This window comes from Wasmannia auropunctata, unplaced genomic scaffold (genome assembly GCF_000956235.1).
Source record: "Wasmannia auropunctata unplaced genomic scaffold, wasmannia.A_1.0 LD335900.1, whole genome shotgun sequence".
In the NCBI taxonomy this organism is placed as follows: Eukaryota; Metazoa; Arthropoda; class Insecta; order Hymenoptera; family Formicidae; genus Wasmannia; species Wasmannia auropunctata.
Window position 1 is genome coordinate 227,376 of NW_012026990.1, and position 13,588 is coordinate 240,963.

The following is a 13,588-nucleotide window of genomic DNA, read 5'->3' on the forward strand; positions in this document are numbered from 1 at the left end:
TGAACAAAAATTATTTTCATATCTGTATTCAGCAAAATTTTTACACCCTTCAGCAAAATCGTTCTTTCCGTGCAGATATTAATTTATATACTTAAGTTTTAAAAAAAGAACAAGATTTGGGAGCAACAGCCGAGACACTACTCTAAACTATTTTCACGACGCTGAATTGATTTAATCTCGTCACGTAATTTCCATATCTCGGAAATAAAACCGACTATTCTGATCCTGACATTCGCCGATAGAACGGGTACGATAACGTTGCAATTGCACCGGGGATCAACTATTTCGGACAAAGCTCGTGAACGTACAATGCTGCAATCGGTGCGGTTCGCGCTATCATCTCCGCGCCGCCGCCGACGACGACGACGTCATTTCCTGCTCCCGGCGGCGAGATCAATCGCGTTAATCCCAGGAGGACCGCGAATACGCACTTGTGCACCCCTTTCGAAGAGAGAGACACCCACATGCGAACAGCGCGCCGCGTGCCGCGCGACTGACGCCCGTCTCCTTCGAGGGCCCGCTCTCCGGTGGTGCCTCCACCTCCTCTTCCGCTGCCCTCTCTCGTTACGAGAATCCATCCTTGTCCCGCTCGCGGTCGGGAGAGGGAAAGAAAGAGAGAGAGAGGGGGAGAGAGAGTCCTTTTCTCGAAGGAAACAAAATAATATTTATATCCATCTCTGTCTCTTTCTCTGTTTTAAGCTCTCTTTCTTTTTATTTCCATCGTGCTCCACGAAAGAGAGCTGCTGGACCGAACGTGCGAATCGACGAATTTCGATCCCCATGATCGCCGTGATCAAAGAATTCTTTTTGCGAAGCAACGTTCTGCAAGTTCTTTTTAGAATTAGATAAGGATAGATCATTTATTTTATGTATCTATATCTGTAATTTACATCAATAATCGTTTAACGCGAGGCGTGATTTATTTGGAATGTAAACAGAGTTAAAATCAATGAGTACAAGAGACTGATAAGCTGTAAATAACTTTTGCAGCGTGTTTTGCTTAATTTATTTTAAATCCATTCGCAACATTTAACGCAAAATTTAACGAAATTCCATCGGGATATTATTTGCATGACAGCAGTATTTCATTACTTTTAATATGAATTTATATTTATTATATCATTGTTACCAGATTTATTGCTACCTATTATTTTCATGTTCATTGTTGCAAAAAAACAAAAAATTAATTTTTACTTGTGTAAATTTGTTTAACTAGTTGAGATTAACTTTATATGCTCATGGAGAAGTATACTGTCGCGTTTTTTATTGAGTTAATATCACTTGTAGTTTATCATGTATGTTCAGAAAAATTGTGATGGCAGTTTGAATAAATGAGCTATTATGAGACGAGCAGGTGCTTGGAGTGTCTAATAAACATATGCAATGAAAGTAATGAAGACGTAAAATTTTAAAAACAACATTTCTATCCGGTGTCCTCTAAAAAGTATGTCAGGTCTCAGAAGACCAAAGTTATACAGCGTAATTTACATGCACAATGGTCGAGAAAGAAGATTAAAAATTATATGCGTAATAGAATGGCCTTTGTAACATAGAAGTTCAATTATATTATCTGAACTTCGAAATTGTCTACATCTTTAGTACGCGCAATAAATTAAATAGTTAGAAGGCAATGTAAAATTCATCGATAAAATTCAAATAAAAATCAAACGAAAAGCGGCGAATCTAGGGCATCCCGCATAATTGTAACAATTATGCAAAAGAAGTCCAACCGCGTAGTAAAATTGAATTATAGTCTTTTTTCGATGTGTCTCCAAAGGATATCGATGTGTCTCTCGTGAATGACGCGGAATCTAGGTTGAATATTAATGCCATTAAAACAAATTGAATTCAAATAGAAGGACGTAAATGCAGAAAAGTCGTGTATCTTGGCGTTTGCTCAAGAATTTTCACCCTTTCCTCCCGAATATCGTATCTTTCCTCACCGCGCGCGCGCGCGCGCGCGCCAAAGAGAACGTATGACTTACGTAAGTTCGAAGTTTCCGTATTCCAGTCGCCCCGCGAAAGTAATTTTGCCCGACTACGGCGACTTTAGGATTCCCCTACGTAATTTAAAAGGGAAGGGAAGAGAGAGAGAGACGGAAGAAATATCGGAATCCGGGGAGCGATGTAATGAAGCAGACTTATTCGTCGCTTTTATCTCCTGATCTCAATATTGATCATCCTTTGAAATTTTGTTCCCCTCTTACACACGTCTCATTTGACTCATTTAATTCCCTAACATTCTAAATATGACATAAATTACACAACTTGAAATTCTTTATTTTCTATCGTTTAATTTTATTCTAGAGATATATAATCTTTTTTTTATTTTAATGGTAAATAATAATGTTACCTATATTATAAAACGTAAGATACTAAATTTTTGTAATTGTTTCCCTCAAAAAGTAGATTACGAGTTATTAATAATATTATTACAGGAAATACTATACAATACATGTGTTATTATAAAAATCGAATTAATATACGTTGTAAATTGTAAAAACTTTTTAAAAGAGAAACTTTAAAAATTCCGGGAGCGCACGTCCACGCTCTTCGTCGCCTCCATCTCCTTCCGCACACCCACTCGTTCTCATTCGTCCTCGGAATGGAGGGCGCCCGTGTTCATAAGCGTTGGCGAACGAGTATTCGAATGGCACGCGTGTTCCGGTGTCGCGCGGCGCGCGCTCGAAAATGGTAAAAGCGATTTGTTGAATTGACAAGATAAACAGCGTTTCTCTGTCCCCGGGGAGACTACCTAGGATTCGATTCTATTAAAACGGACGACCCTGGAAATGCAAATGGGGAATTATGTGCCCTCCGTGTGAGTCCGAGCTATTGTTCGTCGACCGGAGCGAAGGATCGCGCAGCATGACGCCATCCGGAAAATTCATTAGCTCGCACGTGTGGAAAAAGATAAGTCTGGCGTGGAGACAAAAATGCAAATGCAAATGGAGATGCACGAGAAACGACGGCTTTCTATATTAAATATATTCTTTCCCCGTTAGGTGTGTTCCTTTGAAATGCGCTGTCTGCATATCTTTCCAACAAATTTCTATTTGTTCTCTCTTTTTCAATACACATAAATATACATTAGAGATTAATAGAACTATTAATTAAGATGTACTTTTAAATGAGCAAAATTTGTGTAAGCGCCAATTGCTTATCTCGTTTTAATTTGTTTAATAATTATTTTTAATGATTATAAGCACATTATAATAACTCTAATAAATTGTATTATAGAAAACAATCATATACATAAATTTTTTCTTTTAATCACAATCCTGTAGCTTACTTTTATTATTTTTGCACGAATGCGGAGTATAACCGAAGAGTGGCAATAAGCGAAAGCTCTCGCGCTGAAAGTTCGCAGACCGAATTATTCGATTCTTTGGGTACCCGAGATTGACTGTGTATTGACGTTGCAGTTAAATATTTGACTTCAAAAACTGAAAAGAACCCGAATGTAGCCAGGATTGGAAAGTAACTCGTTACTTGTGTAACGAAGTTATAGTTACAGTTACTTTTTTTAAATAACTGTAACTTAACTTCGTTACTTTCTTTCCATGTATAATTGTAACTTAACTTACAATTAGTTAGATTTTTTAAATAACTATATAGTAACCAATTTAATAGTTACTTTTACAATTACTTTATATATGTCAAATCGTATCTCTCATGGATTAAAACTATATGCAATACTTTTAATCACCTAATCGTAATGTTGATTGTAATTATACGAAATATTTAAATGCTCATATTTAAATACGCGCATTACTTTTCTTTTTTAAATAAAATTATATAATATGTAAATATAAACCAGTCTTTTTTTTATAAGGCTAATTCTGTTCTATTAAAAGCAACTGAAAAATAACGATTCGTTACTTTTTGAGTAACTGTAACTGTAACATGTTACTTTTCAGAGTCGGTAATTTGTAACGGTAACTAGTTACTATTTTAGAGATAAAAACTGTAACTGTAACTAGTTACTTTTACAAAATAACTTTCCCAACCCTGAAGACATCTCCATAATAATTAGGATGACGTTTCAAGTTTTTGAAAGAAATTTGCGGCATGACGTAACTTCTCACTGAAGACGTCTAGGACGTGAACAGAGGAGGCCTTCGTCCTAGCTATTGCGGGGACATCCTTGAATCCTTTTTCAAACGTCTCTGAAACCAAATGTTTAGTCGCAACATCGTACACGATCGATCTCAGGTACTCGAAGAATCGAATAATTTCGGTCTACGGACTTCCAGCGTGAAGGATTATTCGATTATTGCCACTCCTCGATTATACTTTCCGCACTCAATCTTATTTGCTCCGACATTTTGAAGTTATGTACGCTTATTGTAAACATCTAACTTGCCCAAACGTCAACAACGACCTAACGATGAAGTCAAATGAGACGGAAACTTGAAATTTTAATTTGTCCGGATTTTGGTGGCGGACCCTGTACATTTCTTTTTTATTCTCGTCTTAGTCTTTCTGTCTCTTTTCTTATACCTTTATTCTTTATACCTTATACTTTTTCTTTAATTTCTATATTATCGTTCATACTTTTGCACTTTTTCATTACTTTATCCAATTTCAAGTTCTTGAATGATTAGTTTTTTATTTCTAATGCTATATATGGTAATATTCTACATTTTTATTTCGGTAAAAACAGAAGAGAAATAAATGCGTTTGTGTCGCGGTACGAGTAATGTGACAAACACATTAAAGCATGGAAAATATATTGTCGAGGAAGCCGGGGAAAAATTTGCCCGCGGGAAAAAAGTAATTCCGATGTAAATAAATGGAAATGCGAGAGCACGCAGCGCGTGCGTTCGAAAAACGGGGGTAAGCTTAATACAATACGTGACATTTTCCGTAATTGTATTCCACGTATGCATGTATATGAGTGTACACACGTGTGGGAGAGAGAGTACGTACGCGAGTTCGATAACGGACGGCTGCCGAACGCACCTGACCCTTCCTCCTTAACGACACTCGCAGGACACCTCGTCCTTTTCCCTGTCCCCTGCCCCCTTCCCATTCACGATCGATACAGCAACAAGGCGAAATTAATTCTACTTCCCATGTTAATTAGAACATGGTCGATGGTGACTTGTATATGTCGCAGAAAATATATTGATTAAATATCTTCTACACAGAGTAATTATATTTGAAATATTAAAAAATTATTTCTTGAGGTTAGATCTTAATTTTCTTTTTATCGGAAAAACCTATCTTTCATGCAATAATTTAAAAAGATAAAATCTGGCATCTTGGTTTTTTTCATGCCTATTAATGCCTATTAGCGTGTTATAAATGTATGAATATATAAATATATAAATATATAAATATATAATTCATTACATGCGTTTATATATTTTAGGAATATGTTAATTCTCTGTTATTGATTTTAAAATCCGCTTAATTAGATAACTCGAAAATGACACAGGTGATAATAATACTGTATTGTAATAAAATCAATCATAAGCTGATTTTGTTAGATATTAATTTATTATTATATTTCATTATATTCCTTACTATTATAAATGTTATTCCAATAGATGTTTATTAATTTTTAAAAGAGCTTTCGATACACATTTTTGCATCATTCATATATGTCTAACAAACGTATCAATGCAAGTCACGTAATTAACAAATTAGTTAAATTACAGGTAAATTTGATGGCAAAATCTATCGTGACAAAACTAATTAATTAATCAAAGAGTCATATGACATATTTGTATTCAACCATAGCGTTGATATTTTAAATTTATCTCCTGAATGAGGCTGAATTATCTCTCTAAGGATGGGACTTACGTAAAATTTACGAGACTTCAAATTAGGCCTGGATAAGGCCGAACGAACCGGAATGAACTCCATTCGGAAGGAGAATTACGTGAAGTTGCGTCGTCGCAGCGGTTTGATAACCGGCCCGGTGATATCGGCCAATTAATATATGTATGTAAAGCGCGTCGAACTCGAAACGCTCGCAGTATCATCAGCGGGCGCCTTTAAAGCCCCCGTCATCAACAACGTATAACGGCGCGCGATGAATGGCCGGCTAGAGCAACGAGCATCGTGTGGGCCAACGACCAGCCGCTTCCCGCGAGATAAAAGTATGCGCGCTGCAAGATAAGCCCTGCGACGGATTCATCCTGCCGAAGACGTGTGGGTGCTGCGCCGGAAGAGGAGGCCCCCACCGGTGCGGTGCCACGGCAATCGGCGCGACACTGACTCTCGCGAATAGCAAAACCTAAATTTAACCCTTTTATCTATCTTTTTCAGTAGAATATAAAGCGGTTCAAAAGCGCTCTTCACATGATTAATTCTGCAATGCTGCTTTTACTTAAATTAATTTTAAATTAACCTAATTTTATTTTATACTCCTTCTTAAATTTAAATCCACCTTAAAAAAAATTTTTTCTAAAAAAATATCATTTACTTAACAATTAATTTTGTAGAGAGGCATTAAAACAAAATATTACTCATAATTTAAAAATATATATATAAATTGTTTAAATTATTATAGTCTTAATTGTTTTATTTTTTTATTAAAATTAATTTTATTACTATATCAAATAAATTTATTTAATCAATACATTAATAATTTTTCCTCATAAAGAAAAGAATTATTTAATGTTTTTGAAATTTTTAACTTTGTAAAGCAAGCATACAATTACATTGCACTTTTGATTTATATATAAGTTCCTCTATTATAGTTATAATCCCATGAGAACGTGTGAAATTGCCAAATCGTTAAACGAATATTAAAATGCCATTCGATGATAAAAGAAAGAGAGGAGGAGATAACGAATAGGTCAGGCGAGCAATAACTATCATCGCGAACAATGACGAATAGTGCAGTGGGAAAAAAGAACATTGCCTGATGAGTGTATTAAATAAAGCAGACGGATAAAAACATTGATACAGAAGTATCAAAATGATTCACAGGCAGACAGGCGCGACACGCCGGAAGCCACTGATTGTTCCGAAGGGTGGTGAACTCCTGCCAAGGGTCAAACGCCTTTTTGCCAATTAACGCGACACACGGAATTTTAGCGGCACACGAAAAATTGACGACTAGAAATTCTAGGATCTACCTTTATAGTTAATCACATTATACGTATCAAATAGCTGGCTGATGAATAAACAATTAATAAGGAAAGTACACGTCTGATATTGATCAGCGATACAATTCTAGTTATTGTTATATGTATTTTATCGAAAGTAATTTCCTTTAATTAAAAGTGCAAATATTATTAAGATACCGGTAATACGGAGACAAATGAAATAATTAAACAATAAATTGTCCAATAGATGGAGAGACAGACTATAAAATATAAATGATAATTTCATTCTGATGAGCTTACAATGAAACTGATACAATCGTTAAATCGGCAAATGCGAAATATAATATTTGCGCAGCATCAATATTTTACGACAGGTAATACGTGCTATTCAATTACAGACACATATGTTAATATGTATGATACGTTAATGTTATATCATAACAATAGCGGGAAACGTCATTGGATTTAATGAACAAAATTATTGAAATGCAATCTGTTTCTCGAATCCGGGTAATATGATATCGCTCAAAAAGGCAATTTAACGATAAATCGAAAATTATGGGACCATAAATGTCGCAAACGCGATCGATTCTGTAAATTATACTTTATAGAATGGAAAAGAAAAATGGATCCTAATGTTACAAACATTTGACCAGAGTCTAAAACGAAGTAATTACACTTGAAATTGAAGGTATTTATTAGAAAAATATAAAACGTTTCACAATTTGCGTTTATGAGTCGTATAATTTTTCAATCAACTTTTGAGATTTGATTTTTTTTCAGTGAAAAATATATGTATGAGAGACAGTATTCAATTTCATATTAATTTTAATACATAATATGTATATATGTATATATATATATATATAAATTCATTATTTAAAATAAATTATTCAATATTCTGTTGTCTCCTTAAATTGATTTTAAAAAATTCACATGTTTTATAAAAAAATATGCATTTAAAAAAATATCTTTTATAAAAATATGTACATATTTTTTTTTATAAAAGACGTTAATTTATTTATTTAATTTTATTACAAAAATAATAGAATTGAAAAAACTAATTTATAAATACATATTTTTATAAAAAAAGTTTTATTTATCTAACACAAAATAAAGCGTAATCTTGATTTTATTTCTTCTATTTTATAGTTAGGTTCAAAATTTATTTTAATTTTAATTTAATAAAATTTACTTACAAAAGTAAGTACATTTTATTTTTAATAATCAATTTAAAAAATAAATTGTTTTTTTACAATTTATAAAATTGTAAAAAATATATATCTATTTAAATATAACTTCCAACTTTAGATTGTTTACACTATGTTAAGATAATGTTGCTTCTCAATTAATCGGGAAAAAACTATATAATATAATGTATATATAAAATTATCGATATTTCACAAAAATTCATAAAAATTAATTACTTAAAATAAACTATTCAAACGATTAGTAATTAGGATAGGCACTCAGAGTCATTAACGCGGTTAACATATGTTAAGAGCAATCGATTAAAGAATATTAAGTATTAAAGAATATTAAAAGAATATTAAAAGAATATTATAAGAGTATTAAAGAATATTGTATTTAAAAATTTAATTAGCCACGCACTAATTACCGCGTTATTGACTCTGAGTGCCTATCCTAATTACTACTCGTTTAAATCTAAGAGTCTTATATATTATTGAATAAATTATTCAATATCCTGTTGTTTCTTTTTGAATTGATTAAAAAGATCCACATCTTTATCTCTATAATATATAAATAAGTCTCATTCACCAATCGCTGCATTCTCGTCGCGATGCTGTCGTTTGTCCCATCAAATTCTTGTCGTTGTCTGCAATGCGACATTGTCGATCAACACAGTCGGGGGCTAGAGTTCAGATCATTCGAGCATCGGCGACGAGAGGTACTCTTGATCGGTACACGTGATCCCATTACTGTGAGATTCGCTCTTGGTGGCCGGGAAGTGCAGGTAGTGCAATGACGATCGTTGCCGCAGGGCGATCCGAATTCCGTGGCGATGAAAATGAGATCAACGCATAATAATGGTGTCGCGACGCGCTTGCACGAGACAAAGGCTAAATCGTCACCGTCGCGCTCCGATGCGGTGAATCCGACGGGCGAAACGACGACGCTCGCGGGACGAGACGGGACGAGACGCGCGAAATGAACGGCGGCGAAGATGGCGGTCCCGACAACTTCGAACAACGACGGGGCTTTAAATTCGGTCCGCGCGCGACCCATATACAGTCCCGTGAAACAATCGAGCGTGGCCGATCGCTCTCTCCCGATGAAATCGTGTCGCGGCCGCGCGCGGGTTTAGAAAGAACTCACCGCGGCGCGTCCGCCGAGGAGAACGCGACGAACTTGGCGCGCGACGCAGCCGCGATCCGAACGCGACCGACGCGACGGCGCGGGCGTCCGACTACGGGGTTCACGCGCACGGCCCGCGCGCCGCGCGCCACCAGACGCGAACCAGACGCCCCGCGACGCGACAGCAACGACGACAATTGGCCCGCTCCTGCCCCCTTTCCGAGAGGTCGCTGCGGCGCGACTACTCGACGGGCTTCAACGTGCTTGGATTCCTTCATTGAAAAAAATAATCTTGCAATTATAGCGAGAATTATTTAGGTACGAAAAATTAGCTAAAACGAATAAGTGATTAGTAAGCACTGCGATACCATATATGTTTTGTATTTTATCAATATAGATAACAGAGACAGAAATTATATCTGAACTATTTGTCAAATTTAGCAAGAAACTCATACAGCACAGAACGTTAAAAGAACGATGCTGAGACGTTGCAATGTTGAATATATGTTGTAATGGGAATGTTTTTTCAACGTTGAATCTATGTTGAATTTTCTACATTGATTATTAATGTTGCTGCAACGTTGAAATTATATAGTACAAATTATTATCTTTTGAAACAATTAATAAAAAACATTGCATTGAAAAAAAATAATATAATATATATATATATCTAATTTTTATTAAATAAAGAATAAATATTTAAACAAATGAAATTTAAATAAATCATGTATTTTTTAATTATATTCTAAAATTTTAGGTCTATGTTTGAAGTTTAAACAAGTAATTTAGTTAATTTTATTAAATATGAACAAATTTACGTAAATAGAAACTATCACGATTTTAACTTGATTTCCTAACAAGGCTCATTTACGAACAATATTTAAATCTTTACGAGGAAATCGATGTTGGTCATTTTGATTATCAATCATGTTATTGTATGTTAACATTTACAAAAAGATATATTTTTGTTTTTTTGATAATTTTATTAATCTGATCAATCACAAATATATATTCATAATATTAACATCAAGTAATCATGGTCATCAGGAAGTGTCTGCAATTCTCGATCACAAAAGTTAAGCAACGTTGGTGCCGGTCGTGGCTTGGATGAGTGATCGCTGGATCTGAATATTTTATAGTTTACAAGGAATTGATCCCTTGGAAACACTGTATACGTAAATTATTTTTTTTAACGTTTTATAATGGTTTTTATTTTGGTTTCATAAAAATCGAATAGATATCTAACAAATATTATTATTCTGTGCGGATTAAATTAATAATGACCAATGTTGAATTGCAATGTCTTACAGATGTTCTAAAAACATCAATTTTAACGGACATTAGATGTTTCTGCAATATCTCTTCAACGTTGAATCTATATTTTAAAACGTTGATTTAACATTCGCAATGTTATAATTCAACGTATCTGAAATATTGATTCAATATATGTGTGCTGTATGGGAAAGTTCCTCTATGACGTTTATAATCAATCCAGACTCCAATCCAGACTTCAATCATATTTAGTTATGAGATCTATATTTTCTTGTATATATTCTTAGAATATTGCTGCTATAAATTCTACGTATGACAGACAATTTTTTAGCAGATACAAAAAACAGCGATATAATTTAACTGCAGGGCTGGATAATATTTGAAATAGTTATATTTTAAATCTACAAATATGTATTTAAAATGAAAATGGCATTTTAAATTTTTTATTTTAAATGTTTTTTGAAAAACCATTTTTATTTTACATTTGAAATAGAAATATCTATACATTTAACTGTTTGTAAAATGAGTAAATGGTTTTTCTAAGCGTTCACAAATTTCTCTTTGCATTATTGATTACGTTTATACGTTTACACGTTACTCTTAGGCTACGTTTAGTGCTTACAGCACTTGTGAGCATCATTTGTCCTTCTTTAACATTTAAAAAACAGCAAGAATGAAATGATAAGCGCTGTAAGCGTCAAAGTGAATGCAATCTTAATCTTGTTTAATTACATCTGTAGTAATTAATCTAACTAATCATAGCTATTCCTCTGAAAAATAAAATGACTGTGATTGGCCAGTTTCATAGCTACATATGTTATTAAACCCAATTAAGAATGACGTGTAAACGTATTATAGTCTTTGATGCATAAAAGAAATCAAGTTTCATAATTGGTTAAAACACAATTTCTTCGCTATGGACGCGTTTAGTAAACAAAGTAGATCAGTGAGCGTTTAGCGTTTAGTGATTCTTTAATATGATTGGTTTTTGCCTTTAGCTTTTTGCTGGATCTGAGTGAATGAACCAATGGCCACGTTTAGCAGTCCTGATCAGTGAGTGCTCAGTGATTCTTTGTTACGATTGGTTTATGCATTCAGATCTAGCGAATCACTAAGCGCTCACTGATCTGCTTTGTCTGGTGAACGTGGCTGCAAATACCGTAACAAAGATGAATCATTGAGCGCTCACTAATCAGTCTGCTAAACGCGCCCTACGTTGAACTTAACGAGCATCATTTATTCTTGTTTAACTTTTAGCGAATAACAAGGATGAAATAATTCCATGTTTTATTAAATAAAACAAATAAAATGTATGATTATATTAAATTAAATTGCATACACTAAGAAATCTATTTTACATTTGAAAAGCATTTAAAATACTTATTTACCCATTTACATTTAAAATGGATTCGAAAAACTCATTTTAGATTTTGCATTTTAAATATCTTTTTTAAGGTATTTTATATTTGGCATTTTAAATATAATTCGAAAAGCATTTTACCCAGCCCTGAATTTAAGTGTAATATTTAAAACTGTAGCTGAAACAGCGAAACATTTTCCTGAGTATTCAGAAAAAGCAAGACACACTCAGGGAAATAGTTTCGCTGTTTCAGCTAGAATTCTAAATATTACACTTAAATTATATCGCTGTTTTTTGTATCTGCTAAAAAATTTTCTGTCGTACGTAGAATTTATAGCAGCAATATTCTAAGAATATATGCAAGAAAATATAGGTCTCATGATAATCAAATATGATTGGAGTCTGGACTGATTAAACGTCATAGAGAAACTTTCTTGCTAAATTTGACAAATAGTTCAGATATAATTTTTGTCTCTGTTATCTATATTGATTAAATACAAAACATATGTGGTATCGCAGTGCTTACTAATCACTTATTCGTTTTAGCTAATTTTTCGTGTCTAAATAATTCTCGCTATAATTGCAAGATTACTTTTTTCAGTGTATGAATATAACGCGCGCGCGGATTAGCACGAAGACCTTGGCTTCTGGCCCATTACAATTATTTATTTTAAATTTTATCTATTTTATTTTTCTTGGAGCCTGAATATATTATTGGTCAATTTAAAATAATTTTTGTAGTATTTAATACACTGCATCAAAGATTTAATACCTTTGACACTTTAATACTTAATACTTGCCAATTACATTAATGCTACCAGACCATTATTTCGGCTTTACATCAAGCCCTTTTCAGTGTTCTTTTATAAAATATTACATACGTTTCGCTTCATCTTCGTATGTTCAGTGTTACATACATAATTGTCAGATGCTGTATCTAATTATCACAGCAAATAATTAGACACAGCATCTGACAATTACATATGTAGCACACAAAGGTGAAGCGACATGTATGTAATATTTTATAAAAGACCAACGAATTAATTAATTCTCTTCATTTCAAAACGCTTACTCTTCTTTCTTTCTTTCTTTCTCGTTTTACTTTCTTCTTTGAGGTATCAGTTTTTGTTACATACATAATTGTCAGATGCTGTGTCTAATTAAATTCATTGGTCTTTTATAAAATATTACATCAAGCCCTCTTCAGTCTTTTGTAAAATATTACATACGTGTCGCTTCACCTTTGTGTGTTACATACATAATTGTCAGATGCTGTGTCTAATTATTACAGTAAATAATTAGACACAGCATCTGACAATTACGTATGTAACACACGAAGGTGAAGCGACATGTATGTAATATTTTATAAAAGACCAACGAATTTAATTGTCTTCGTTTCAAAACGCTTACTCTTCTTTCTTTCTTTCTCGTCTTATTTTCTTCTTTCAGGTATCAGTTTTTGTTACATACATAATTGTCAGATGCTGTGTCTAATTAAATTCATTGGTCTTTTATAAAATATTACATAAGTACATGGCCCTTCACCTTCTTATGTTACATACATAATTGTTCACTA

At 33.6% G+C, this 13,588-nt stretch overlaps 2 protein-coding genes across 3 annotated transcripts in view; one reads left to right on the forward strand and one right to left on the reverse strand.

The window, feature by feature from the left end:
* Positions 1 to 9,299, reverse strand: part of LOC105455525 (stromelysin-3-like) — a 223,223-nt gene extending 213,924 nt beyond the window's left edge. The window contains exon 1 of one of the 2 annotated variants that reach the window (XM_011698911.1): positions 8,844 to 9,299. The gene's annotated coding sequence lies outside the window, so the exon portion shown is untranslated. Of the gene's footprint in view, positions 1 to 308; positions 459 to 8,843 lie in introns of those variants that run through there. The other variant, XM_011698912.1, reaches the window with a different exon arrangement.
* Positions 1 to 13,588, forward strand: part of LOC105455522 (beta-glucuronidase) — a 38,415-nt gene that overhangs the window by 3,362 nt on the left and 21,465 nt on the right. The window lies entirely within an intron of this gene.